The following is a 13,137-nucleotide window of genomic DNA, read 5'->3' as shown; positions in this document are numbered from 1 at the left end:
TATAATACCATAGAAAATCATGATCAGTGGAGAAAATTTCTCAGAGAGACTCGCTGATGAATCATCTGGGAAGAAGCAAAACAAGAAACTTTTTAAATTTACTTTTTCAGGTATGAGGAATTGTCTGTATGAATTACAACTTCTGCAGATATTATTTTCTTTATTAAAGGTGTTTTTTATTTTTTTCTGTGTGTATTCAACTTTCAATGAAAATTAGAGAATTAAAACCTTTGCTCATATTCCAGGTTTAAATAATTTCTCAAACTTACTTCTTAAAAGCATTACTGAAATATTGCTACTAAAAAATACTACTTCATATTAAGCCTATCCATATTGTGGTGATCTTATGGAAAAGACTTTCCAAAATGTTAAATGACCTTTTAACAAGTATGAACAATATTTTTTTAATAAAATCTTATAGGTATTACTTCAGTAGAGAACAGAATTTCTAGGGAAGCTCATGCAGCCCATGACTGGCAAAGCTGTTAAGGTAGAAATGAGAGTAAAAAAATGGGGGGTGAATGACACAACCAAAATTCTCATGAGGATGTCTGCCAAAGACAAGCTTTTGCACATGAAAAAGAAAGATGACTAATCCCCTGGTTTAAACAGTAAGCATTGAATTACCAAGTGACTTGTCAAACAAAGGAGGAAACTTGAAGAAAAATCAGCGTTCAGAGACATTGTAAGGGAAGCAGTAGCAGTCAAGCCTGTCTCGGCAATGTTGGAAATCACCCTGCAGTGCCCCAGCCCTTCCCAGGCAGGACAAAGCAGACATAGGGCAGTTTGAGCAGCTGCTCTCTGCTGAGTGGAGTGGCACTGGAGGGTCTATCACTCAGGGTGATACTGCAGCAATCACACCTCAATTGTGCAAGTATGGGTGATTTATCAGCAATAGATCCATCATCAAGGTGATGATGCCAGCAGAGGTGCATTTAAAAACAGAGCATCCCTTATTTCCCAAAGGAAGGGTGCACACAGAGATGTTATAAAATCATTTTAACTAAATCCATTCTTTCAACTGCATTCTTTTATCTGAGTAAATTTGGCACAAGAAAAATTTACTCAGATAAATATATATAAAGTAGCTGAAGTCTTAGGCAGGAAGCTCCCAGCTCCCTCTAACTTACATTGAGCTGTTATATAAAGGGAGGTCCTGAAGGTAATGTAAATGGGGAGATAAGGAAACTGTGGTTGTGATCAGAAGCATAACCTGTCCAGATAAGAAATGGATAATGATCTGCCACAAGACAGAGATACAATTCACTAAGGCATAAAGAAGACCAGAGGCCAAAACTCACCACTTCATCAAGAATCACATGTAAGGCGCATGAAGAGTCTGTGACGATCACTAGTACAGACTGTAAGATTATAAAGGTCCAGGAATTTCTTTGTTCTCAGTCCCTCTCTGGAGACACCCAGTTCAAGCTGTTCCTATTTCTGTACCACTAAATTATTAATTCTTTTTTTCTGGAATCAGAGGTCTGAGAGCAAAGAATTTTTTTTTTATAAAAAGGAACCTACCTTCTTATAGTGATTAAAAATATGGTGCCAAAAAAAGGAGCAAAACAAAAGTGCCTCCATTTCTAAATATCCATTGACATATTCTTCATGGATTTTTCCCCCAATAACTGATGACAAAGAATCATTAATATCTTAATATTAAGTTTTATTATTATTATACATAGAATAGTAAAGTTATTTGGGTTGGAAAGGACCATAGAGACAATTTAGTTCTAGTCTCCCTGCCATAGGCAGGTATACCTTCAACTAGACCAGGTTGCTCAAAACCCCACTCAGTCTGGCACTGTACACTTCACAGAAGTCCAGATAGAAAATATCTGTAGCTCTTCCTTGTCCACAGATACAGTCACTCCATCATAGAAGGCCACTGGATGATTCAGGCACAAATTACCATTTGTGAAGTCATGTCACCTGTCCCTAATCATCTCCTTGTCTTCCATATGTTTTGACATATCTTCCAGCAAGGTCTGTATCATGATCCTGCTGGGTACAGAGGGGAGGTTGTCTTGTCAATAGATTCAAGGGGCCTCCGTTTTACCCTTTTTTGACATTGGGTATACTGTTCCCTTTTCTTCCAGTTACTGGTGACTTTGTCTTACTGCCACAACTTTTCAAATATGACAGACAGTGAATTAGCAACTGCATGAGCCAATTCCCTCAGGACCCTGGGATACATCTCATCAGTTCCCATGGATTTGTGTATGTTTAGGTTCCTCAGGTGGTCTCAAACATGATCTTCACTTATGGTGGGAGAGACTTAATTCCCACTATCCTTGCCTTGAGGTTCAGGGACTTAAGAGGTATGGGGAAAGATACTAACATAGAATATTGAGGAAAAAAATAAATTTCCAGCCTTATCCATGTTGGTTGTTACTTGTTGTTCTGTATTATCTACCAAAGGGGAGTATATTTTCTTTAATTTTCTATTTCTGGCCAATGTATCTTTAGAAGCAGTTATTCTCTGCATGCCTTGTCAAGCTACACTTGAGCTTTCCCAATCCCATCCCTACTAATCTGGGAAATGTCCCTATGTTCTTCTCAGAACAAACGTCCCTGTGTAATTCATTCTAACATCTTAGTTTAGCCAAGAGGTCCTTCTTCAGCCATGTTGTCCAACTTCTTACATGTGGGAATTTAGAGCTCTTTCACTCCAAGAATAATGTTCTTAAAGACCTGCCAGCCCTCTTCAGATCATATTATCGTGAACAGATGAAACAAGATATACTGTTAAAATAACACAAGTGTAAGATGAGAGGATTGTTCTATTTTCTTTCAAGGTTAAAATTTGCTACATACAAGTCCTGTTCTTTGTTCAGAAATCTATAGTTTGGGAGTTTTTTGAGGGATTTTTTGTTTGCTGTTTGGTTTTTTTGTTGTTGTTGTTTTGGGGTTTTTTTTGTTTGTTTTTTTTTTTTTTTAACAGAGGAGTACATAGGGATTGAACCTTTGACTTGCTTTCAAATCCAGCAGTAATACCAATAAATCCCCTTGCATTGTTTTGGAAATTTAGCACCTAACCTCATGATATTAAAAACTGAGCTGTGAAATAGCTACTGTCTGTATTCAAATACTCATATTTTAGAGGTTTATGGTATTACAAGATATATATCTCAAATCCTCAAATTACTCTAAGCTTGTCATTTTCCCTCTCAAATTACAAAGGAGTGAATTTGAAGGAAAATGAAGTGCGAGATTTTTCTTCATTTGCTGAGCAAGGCTGATCTTATGACATTTGTCACTCCAAAACATGAAGTATACTATGCAAGTGTGCTCTTAGAAGCAAGCAAACAACCTAGTAAGCAAAATAAATTTTAGACAAAAGACTCTTGATATAAGCTAGCTAATGCTAGTGATGAAAAAGTGTACTTGCAGAGTTTTGGTAGGCATTTCCTAGTAACTAAGGAATGTTTGATGAAGTTGCTAAGATTTTGAGCATCTGATTAAGAAGAAAACATAGTTTATTTTTTTTCTGACATTTTATTTAATATCAATACTATTAATGTTCTGTGCTTCTAACTATAACTTTTTTATTGCATTATTTTATTTGGAAACAAGAAACATCTTTTACAGTAACTAAGATAAAATTTGCACATATACATTTGAAATTGGACCATATATATACTTCACACGGATTTGCCATTTTACCTCATAATCCAGGTGCCAGCATCAACAGCTCTTCTGTAATTAAGGAGGAATATCGTAATGCTAAAATATTCTACTCCCAAATACATTTTAGCACAGGTGGATTTTGTCTGTTAAAATATTCTGCTATCTTAATTTGAGAGACTTCTTGAAATATAGAGAATATTGAATTAAATTTATCTGAATGCATTTTTCAAGTGATACATCTACAGATACAGAAATAACTAATTATTTGTGTGAGAATTAATCATGTTTGACAGAAACAACAAATAGCAATAAATTTTGTTTTCAAATTCATCTATTAAAGGAGGCTAATATTACCTACCTTAGTAACACAGCAAAATATTTGATGCATTTGGTTTATGGCTTATCACTAGTAAGCCTACTCTAAAATAACTTCTACATTTGAAAACCTGAAGAATAATTGTGGAAAATCTTGACATGTGATCCTACTAAAACACTGAAAGTATGAAAACTTCGATGGTAATTAATTACACCATTTTAACAGGAAAATTTGATTTTCCATAATATATTTCTACATATTGCACTTCCATATTTTATCACTGCAAATGAAAAATTACCATGTCAACATTTACATTTACTACATTGTGTATTTAATTAAAGTGCTTTGTCACAAGATTTCATTTGCACTGCTACAGTTTGGGATTTAAGGGTGTTCATCTGTTGAAGAAAAATTCAAAACTCCCATTTTTATCTTTAATTCATGGTTCTTTCACTCTACTTAAATCTTTTCTGCATAGTATGTAAATTCCTTTCTCGTCTCTCTGGATTGCAGTAGCTGTGGATTGCTTACTATAGTTTGGCATCACTTCTGACTCACTGGCCTAATCACGGAGATGCAGAGAGCAATGTTTGTGTAAATTCTTAATGTCAGACTGAATCTGGTAGACTGCAGGACCCATATGTGTGCTAGCACACATCTCAGCCATGGATTGATAAATTGTGGTGCCTTTACTGACAGCACATTGCACTTGACCATCATTGACATAAGGGTGAGTAACAGAAATGATCTTGCTCTTACTTGCTGCCTGGTCAGATCTCACATGTATATATATATATATACATGTATATATATATATATGTATATATGTAGCACATACACAAGCATGAGTCCCATCAAGTCTAGCTGCAATCTCTGGTCTGTCCCTCCAATAATCAGCCCTCATACCCCTGCTCTCTGTGCAGCTCTGGCTTCTCAGATACCAGAGACACCTCGGTTTCAGGACAATTAGTACATATCAGTACATATTGTACATCTATGCCAGCTAGCAGGTGGCATCAGTTCATGCTTATGGTGTAACAAGGAGACAGCTGCTCATTTATTGATGTTAGAGACAGATCAAATTCAAATACAGGAAGAATAATTTGTTCTCAGAAAAGTCCCTCAAATAGCTCCTAATTCCACTTGTTCTCTAAGTAACCAGAGCCATAAACATAACCAGGCCTGTCAGCTGCTAAAGGGATCTCATGCAGACACAAGTATCTCAGTAGAAATCCTCTTGGCCACACTAATACTCTTCAGTCTTTGTTATGACATACTCTTACATCAGCATTGCTTCAGAAGGTGAAAATTAAGCATATTCTCTGAGCTAGTCAGCTACAGCCTGGTTTGTATGCATAGTTACTAGAGGATCTTGGGCTGTAGAGTCCTTGTTTGTGGCAATATGCAATTTTATCACATTTCATTCTTTCAAAAATCTCACTTACAGAGCGTGTTTTCATTTAACAGTTATCCATCATGCTGCATCTGACAATATCATCTTCACCTGTCACGTCCTTTTCCCTTCCCTTTCTGTTTCTCTTGCTGCCTGTTGTGATGATGTGTCTCACTGCCAGAATGGATAGCAGAAGAGGTTAAATGCACACTGTACACTTGAGCTCCTTCTCTGCCTGCTCTGCAAACATGATGAGGAAAGTCACAGTAAGGCTGACTATGCAAATAATCCATGTCTATTTATTAAAAACTTGAAATCATGCAACTTTTCCTATTTTGTGCTTTTATTTTGAGTGGGCTTGTCAAAAAAAAAAAAAAAAGGGTTTTTGGTGCAAGTGGTTTTCTTTTCCCTAGCTGCTCTGTACTTCAGTCAATGTAACAGATCTCTGCTTGGGGATAAGTGGATTCTAACTCCTCCCAAGACTCAGTAAGATCACTTCAAAATACACATTGTTAATAAAAGCATGCTTTGCCCCATCTCCAGAAGCAGCTGAAGCATATTAAAGCCAGCTACTTCAACAAAATGATGGTTAAATCTTAGCTGTGCCATAGAGGATTGGCATTTCCAATGGAGATGTGTCTTCAAAAGTACTGTATATGAAAATTTCACTTCAGGGAGTTTGAACAGACCTGATGCTTTCCAGACAGCACTATTCCCATCAAAAATAGTAGAGATCATACTGCTTTAGATACAGCAAGGTTCCATAGGAATAAAGTATGATCAAAGACTTTTTTCCCCTAGATTTTATAGTCTCTTTCTGTGGCAAATAAGGAGTAAAAGTTAACTGAACATTTGGATTGCCTGAGGCAAGCCTATGAACATAGCTCAACTCTTTTGCCGCGTATATTGTCTTCTGTTTGGATTTGATAACACGTCAACTAAGCCTCCCCTTCTCTAGTGCAACTGTGATCCTTCCGATTTTTTTCAACAAAATAATGCAGCAGAATTGCACAAAACTGGATGTTCTTGGAATAAGAAACAAAAATAGTAAATTCAAACATAAAAAAATGTATTTCACATTCAGTCTGTTGAATTTTAGCCTCTAATAATCCCTAAATTTCATTTAAAAATCATATTCTCCCATATTAATTATCATATCATTGTGCAGTCTAAAATATTGCTATTTGGCACAGACTAGAATAAAAGATTGTCAGTTTATTTTTGTATAAACAATCCTCAGCCTTTTACGCAATACAAAATAAGGTGTAACCTGGCCATATTTTCAAGGTGAATTTAAATGCAAGTTGAGCTAGGAATGAAGTTTTAATTAACCGAGGTTGCTGAAGGAATGGAATATCAATCACAAGGGTTAGTATTTTTGTTTAGTTTTGGGCTAATATCCTGTGAGGTGAAGAATTGTGGAAGGGTGTTCACTTTAATAAAAGGAAATACAAAGGGGAAAATAGCTGAAAAAATTAGTGAAGGAATATCCTATGAAAATTTCCTTTACATTATCAAAATTTATAGATATACTTACAGAGATATAGATGTACTTATAGTGCAATTTGTGTTCTCATATAACTCCATTTCAGTCCAAAAGTGTTTATTTTAGGATATAAACAAAATTTTTAGAAAAAAAAATAGGTCATAACATTAGAAACTGAAGAGAACTTTTTGTCACACACATTTCTATCTCAAAAGCTACATGAATCCACTTGTAAGTATTTGACAGTTTGTTCTTCACTAATGCTACATCAAGTAAAGGTCTCATCCCAGAGAAATCTTTCATATTTTACATTTTTTTCCAAAAAATGTTTCACTATAGTTATTCTATGCTGTGCTAAACATTTAATGTTCTCATTTCTGTTTGAATTAATTTTTATTTTCAGTTCAGTTCATACACTTTCCAAAATTTTGAATTTCTGTGGCATTACTTACATATAAATAGTGAAAAATACGGATTATGTTTTATGACAGTGTTATAAGGAGATATCCAAAGTCCTCCACCTGTGGATGAATAATCAATATATGTTGGGGGCCACCCACTAGGAAACCAGCTTGGTAGAAAAAGCCCTAGAGGCCACCAAGTCCCCCATAAACTAGGGAACTGCTTTTGCTGTGAAGAACGTTAATGGTGTTGAATTAGATTAAATATTACCAGTAGGGCATTTATCTTAAATTATAGGGCTTTCCATTAAAGAACACCAGGAAAGAGCAGATTTTATCTATATTAGATATTTACATATATGATTGAAAATAGAGGCCATTCCTATATACTGCCTTTATGTCACTGGGTGTCTATTTTAGCAACTGTTTATTTAGTTTTGAAATTGCAACTGTTTCAGATAATCTTTCAGTGAGATATCTATCAGCCATAACCTATAAAACTATGAAGGAGATTTTAAAATTTGATTTAAAGGATAAGTATCTCAAGGCCTATAAAGATGCACATTAATAATAGTTGCTCATTTAAGATCTGGTTCCTTATATCTACTGAGTAACAAAGTACAGGATTTTAAAACTTTTATATTTATTAATTAAAGAAATAATTTTTTACTAAAGGTAGCACTTTGCTGTGATGAATGCTTTCTCATTGGAGAGAATTTTTTTCAGCATGAAAGCAATCAGCTAGAACAATAAACCTCTCAAATTGTATTTAGAGTTGAAGAAGAATCAAGCACAATATTCCTGAGGTAAGAAAAAGATTGTGACTAATGATAGCAGTTGCTTATTCACCACATCAGTAGGCTTATGCCCGGATAACTTTCATTGTTGCACTCAAAACAAGCTGGTATGCCAAGAAACATGACAGTAATAATTGTTGGTACAAGACAATGCTATTGTCCTAAGACTATATGGAAATGCTATTCTTGTTTAGCCTGGACTCTGCAGAGCATTATTCTCAGTCCTAGTTGTTAGGGGATGCTGCACTTTTGACTGCCTAAACTGTGCCTGCTTAACATTTTTTTATCTCTACGCTGTTTGTATCATAACCTTGTTTAACATTAAAAATCTTCATATGGCAGGCTCTTTGACTTGGTATCTTCACCATTCTTTTGGTAGCCACTATTTCTGATAAGTGCTGTAGGAGCCAATAGTGATTTTCTCAGCAGCTTTGCTTTGCTGGTGTGTGTGGTTTATCAGCTTTACTACAGGTCACTTGCAACATGTAAACTGAACCACATATATGCCAAAACAATAGGATTCAACTGGTGAATTAAAAATAATATTACAGGATATATAGGATAAGATGCTATATTCTGTTTTAGTTAAAATTCTAGGAAGAAAAGATAGTAGCATGGAAAAATAGTACCTTATGAAATATAGTGAAATAAAAATATTGGAAAATAATGCTGTGAAATGGACATAACTTTATTTAATTATAATATTTACAGATTTTTTTGCCTAAATATAGTAAGCTTAAATGATATAAGAAATAAAAGACTAGCCTTCTGAGACTTGGATTGCAATATATCTTGTTAAGATTGTTCAACTACTACTTTTACATATAAATTTTGAGGAGGAGATGAAGAAAATTTTGCTTATGACAGTGAAACCTGCTGAGCTTTATGGATGTCATTGTCTTAGTGATATTTAATTAAAATTATATCAATAAGTATGTGGAAATGAGATAAAATTAAAAAAGTCCAGAGACCATACATATTAGAAATATGCCAGATTCTTTACTTCAGGGTAATCTTATTTTACAAATCCATTAAAAAACCAGTAACAACTCAGGCCGTGCCAAATTTAAACCTGCCTCTGGTGCATCTGCATTTCTCAGTAATGTTCACTGGCTCTTTAGAAGTCATAGATAACTCCCTGACAGGACACAATCCCAAGTTGCAAATGACTGCAGACAAGTATGAAATGCAACAGCACCTCCTTTCACATCAGGCTTTGATATGGCTATCAGCGTAAGTTTCGTCTATCCTCAGCCTTCTTTGCTGCATGGGGAACTGGATTTCTCTGAAAAACTGATGACTTCCATACAACAAATGAAAAAACATTGGAGCTTTACATGTTGATAAGCATTTCTGAAGCTGTGCTATGCAGTTTTTTTTCAAGGGTGGGGCAGGGGAGATACCTGCATCTCTATACAAATATAAATAAGATTTATTGACAATTTCTATGGCTACTCTTTGTAATTCATGAACAATAATACTAACATCTATTATTACTGCTTTTTTAAAAAAGTAAGGATTTTATTTTGAAATGAAGATAAAATCCCGAGCATAAGTATGTAGCCATGGAAATGAATTCTTCTAACAATGGTAAAAAGAGATTTTGGTAAAATAGTTAAAAGAGTGCATTTAAACACAAGATTTCCAAAGCGATTAAATATTTAGTTCTGAAGTCATTAAATATTTACTTATTTAAAGTATTACTATTCATTTTTTCCAGTTATTTTATGAAATTTGAAATATTTGAGAAAACAAAACCTAATTTTTAGTTATAGCCTGCTTATGTGCATTTCCAGTTTACTGCAGATGCAAAGATGTATAGATTCGCCAATAAGTATCCTGAGAAAACACAATGTATATTTTAGGGAAGCAAACAAGTAAACAAACAAACAAATTACCTATCAAGAAAACCCCAAAACAAAGCAAAAAACCCAACTCTATGGGAACAAGAGATTAAACAGAAAAGAAATCCAGATAATAAATCCAGAAATAGAAAGCCTATCCCATTTTGAAATGTTTAGAAAATACCAAAAGTAACTTTATAGAAAAGTAAGTTTGTTGAAGATTGTATAAATATTTTTGAAACATCTTAAACAAACATTAAGCTACTTCATAGGGTCAAGAACTTAATAGACTTGAAATACAAAAATTAATGTCACATGTGAAAACTTGTGAAATTTTAATTCACTGTTTTAGGGTCATGCTTTTGCATTAAAATACAATCTTAGTTTACTTCTTCTACTTTCTTCAAACAGATTTTAAGAGAATCAGAGGACATGAAAATGAACCATTCTGTTGCTGTCCTATTGGAAAGGTTTCGTACCTTCTAAGTGATCTTCATGAGCAGCTCCTCACAGCACTAACTCCTTCTTCTCAGCACAGACAACAAACTCCATCCCCTCCTCAACTAGCCAACCTGCTCTTTTATAATACCCCTCTTAAGTGGATCCAGCTGTGGCCTATTACAGGCAGGCTTGTTCTTAATGCTTGATAATTAGCACAGCTGTAACTCCTTAGGGGTGAGATTACGTTCACCACTAGCTCTAGTCTCCTGCCTTCTATCTATCCACACCATTCTTCTATTCTTCTTTTTTTTTTTTTTTTTTTTGGTCAAACTGATTAATGTTTAACATAATTTCAAAAATTTTTTCCAGTCCAAATTGTGCATAGAAATTTCTCTAAAAATAAATGGCAAATTTTATTCTGAATTTTTCTGTCTGTCATCACCATGTGGCTAGGATCTATTAATGTATATTAACTATACTCATTTATTGTCTTGTAATAGCATTATTCCCATTTTTACAGAATGGCAAATGAGCTGCAGAAAGATTTAATTAGTGAGTTTTCACTCAATTTGGGTGAGATTTGATAGAAGATGAGCATTATTTTTTCAGCACATTTATGATTAAGTGAATGAATCAATGCTGTGACATTCAGCAGTTTTACCTGGGATTGGTAAGAATTCAGACCTGAAAGACTCTACTAGAAAAGATCATTATGCTAAGGAAAATCAATTAAGAAGTGTCTGGCGGGACTTGCTGAATATCTGGACAAAGGAAGAGAGAGTACAAATCAGTTAGGTAGCAAAATATTACCCATGAAAACTTGGGGACACACACAACTTCTCTGGCCTTCCTGTTCCAATGTTTGACCATACTTTCACTAATATGCTTTTTATTTTTAATTTTTTTTAATATTTGAGTGGTATCTTCTGTTTCAATGTATGCCCCTTGTTTCTTCTCATGTTGCAGGGCACCACTGATCTTTGCTCTTTAAACTCTCCCACTAACTATTCATGCACATTGATAAGACCTGAGCCTTCTCTTCCGCAGGAGAAACAGTTTCAGCTCGCTCAGCCTCTTCTCAGGTGATAAATGTTCCAGTCCTTTAATGACCTTTGGGTCCCTTCACTAGATCTGCTCCTGTATGTCCGTGTCTCCCTTGCACTGGGGAGCCCAGACCTGGACCCAGTGCACCAGATGTGTCCCACTATTGCACAGGGATCACCTCACTCATCCTTGCTGGTAATGCTTCTACTTATGCAGCCCGGGATTCTGTTGGCCTTGTGTGTTTTTGGGACACTGCTGATGTCCTAGTATCACCTTAAGAAAATACCTGATTTCTTTTCTATTCAGTTGCTCCCTTTGAAGCATGGACAAAATGTGCGTGTATGGTTCTCAACCTCTTTCATCTTTGCTTCAAAAAACAGGTCTGGCATCCTACTGGATTCGCTGTTTCCTCAAATCCCCACAGTCTTTAAAATATGAATGATTAATAATATATTGAATTCTGCAGCAATTTTTTAATGTTGGAAGTGGATTTTGAACATGTTCGAAATTGCCCTGGATTTTAACAATATAGAATTGCTAGATAACAATGTGCATCATTCATGTACATAATAACATACTAATATAATTAGCTACAAAAATGTCATTGTGATCTGAGTGGTGGAGAGTGCTTACACAAATACATTTATCATTTAATCAAATTTTCTGATTAAAAAACAGCAACAACAACAATAACAACAAACAAAGAAACAAAAAATCCCATCTGGCATGAATACTGCTTTGATTTAAATAAGTTATTTATTATGGTGTCAGTCTATACATGGGGTTACTACCATCATATTGTTGCTTAACAATTAAAACTTTAATATTTTTACTTCCCTTTGTCAAAGTGGAGATAAATTTTACCCACCAAAAGGCATTTCCTGCCTTTTGGGACTTTAGTATTTGTGAAGATCTGATTTATATTAGAGAAACTTTGAAGTTGCATAGCTGAAATGATCTTTTTCTTTCAGTGTATGACTCTCAAAGCATCTCCTTCAAACAGACCTGAAGCATAGGTTTGGGCGCATTACTCTATGATGAGAGGTTTCTTTTCCAGTTGTTGTATCTGAAAGCTTTGATGCACGGTCTATTAGGAAATCCTGAGACTAACCAAACTGTATTCTGGGATGATGATTTTTTGGTGTGTGTGTTTGATTAATAGGAGTTTGAATAACTTTAATAATTACAGAAAAGTTGTATTTCCAGAAATATAATTACGAAATTCTTACTCAGGTAATCATGAAAATTTTCAAGATTTTTTAAAAAGGTTTTTTCATTCTTATAATGCTATGAAGAAGAACCACTAACATCTCAAAATTGATTGAAATATAAAATGATACTATTATGCAAATTATTTGTAATTCTGTTTGTAAATCAGCATTAATAATTCATTTCCAACATGAGTCAGAGTCAAACAATCATGGAATCATGGAACCATAGAATGACTTGGTTTGGAAGGGACCCTAAAGATCATTCAGTCCTAACCCCTCTGCCATGGTCAGGGACATCTTTCACAAAGTCTCATCCTATCTGATTTTAAATCTTGCCAGGGATGGGGCTTTCACACTTTCTCTGAGTGAGCTCTTCCAGTGACTCACCACCTTTATAATAGATTCTTACTTTTGTCAAATATAAATCTTTTTTAGTTTAAAACCATTGCCCCTTGTCCTGTCACTACAGGCCCTGGTAAAAAGTAAAACTAGAATTTTATAGACAACTACTGTGTTTACTCTGCACCTTTTTTTGATACCAACATGGTTGCAGTATCAATATGACAGCTAA

This window comes from Passer domesticus, chromosome 2 (genome assembly GCF_036417665.1).
Source record: "Passer domesticus isolate bPasDom1 chromosome 2, bPasDom1.hap1, whole genome shotgun sequence".
In the NCBI taxonomy this organism is placed as follows: Eukaryota; Metazoa; Chordata; class Aves; order Passeriformes; family Passeridae; genus Passer; species Passer domesticus.
Note: the sequence above shows the minus strand (reverse complement) of the source record.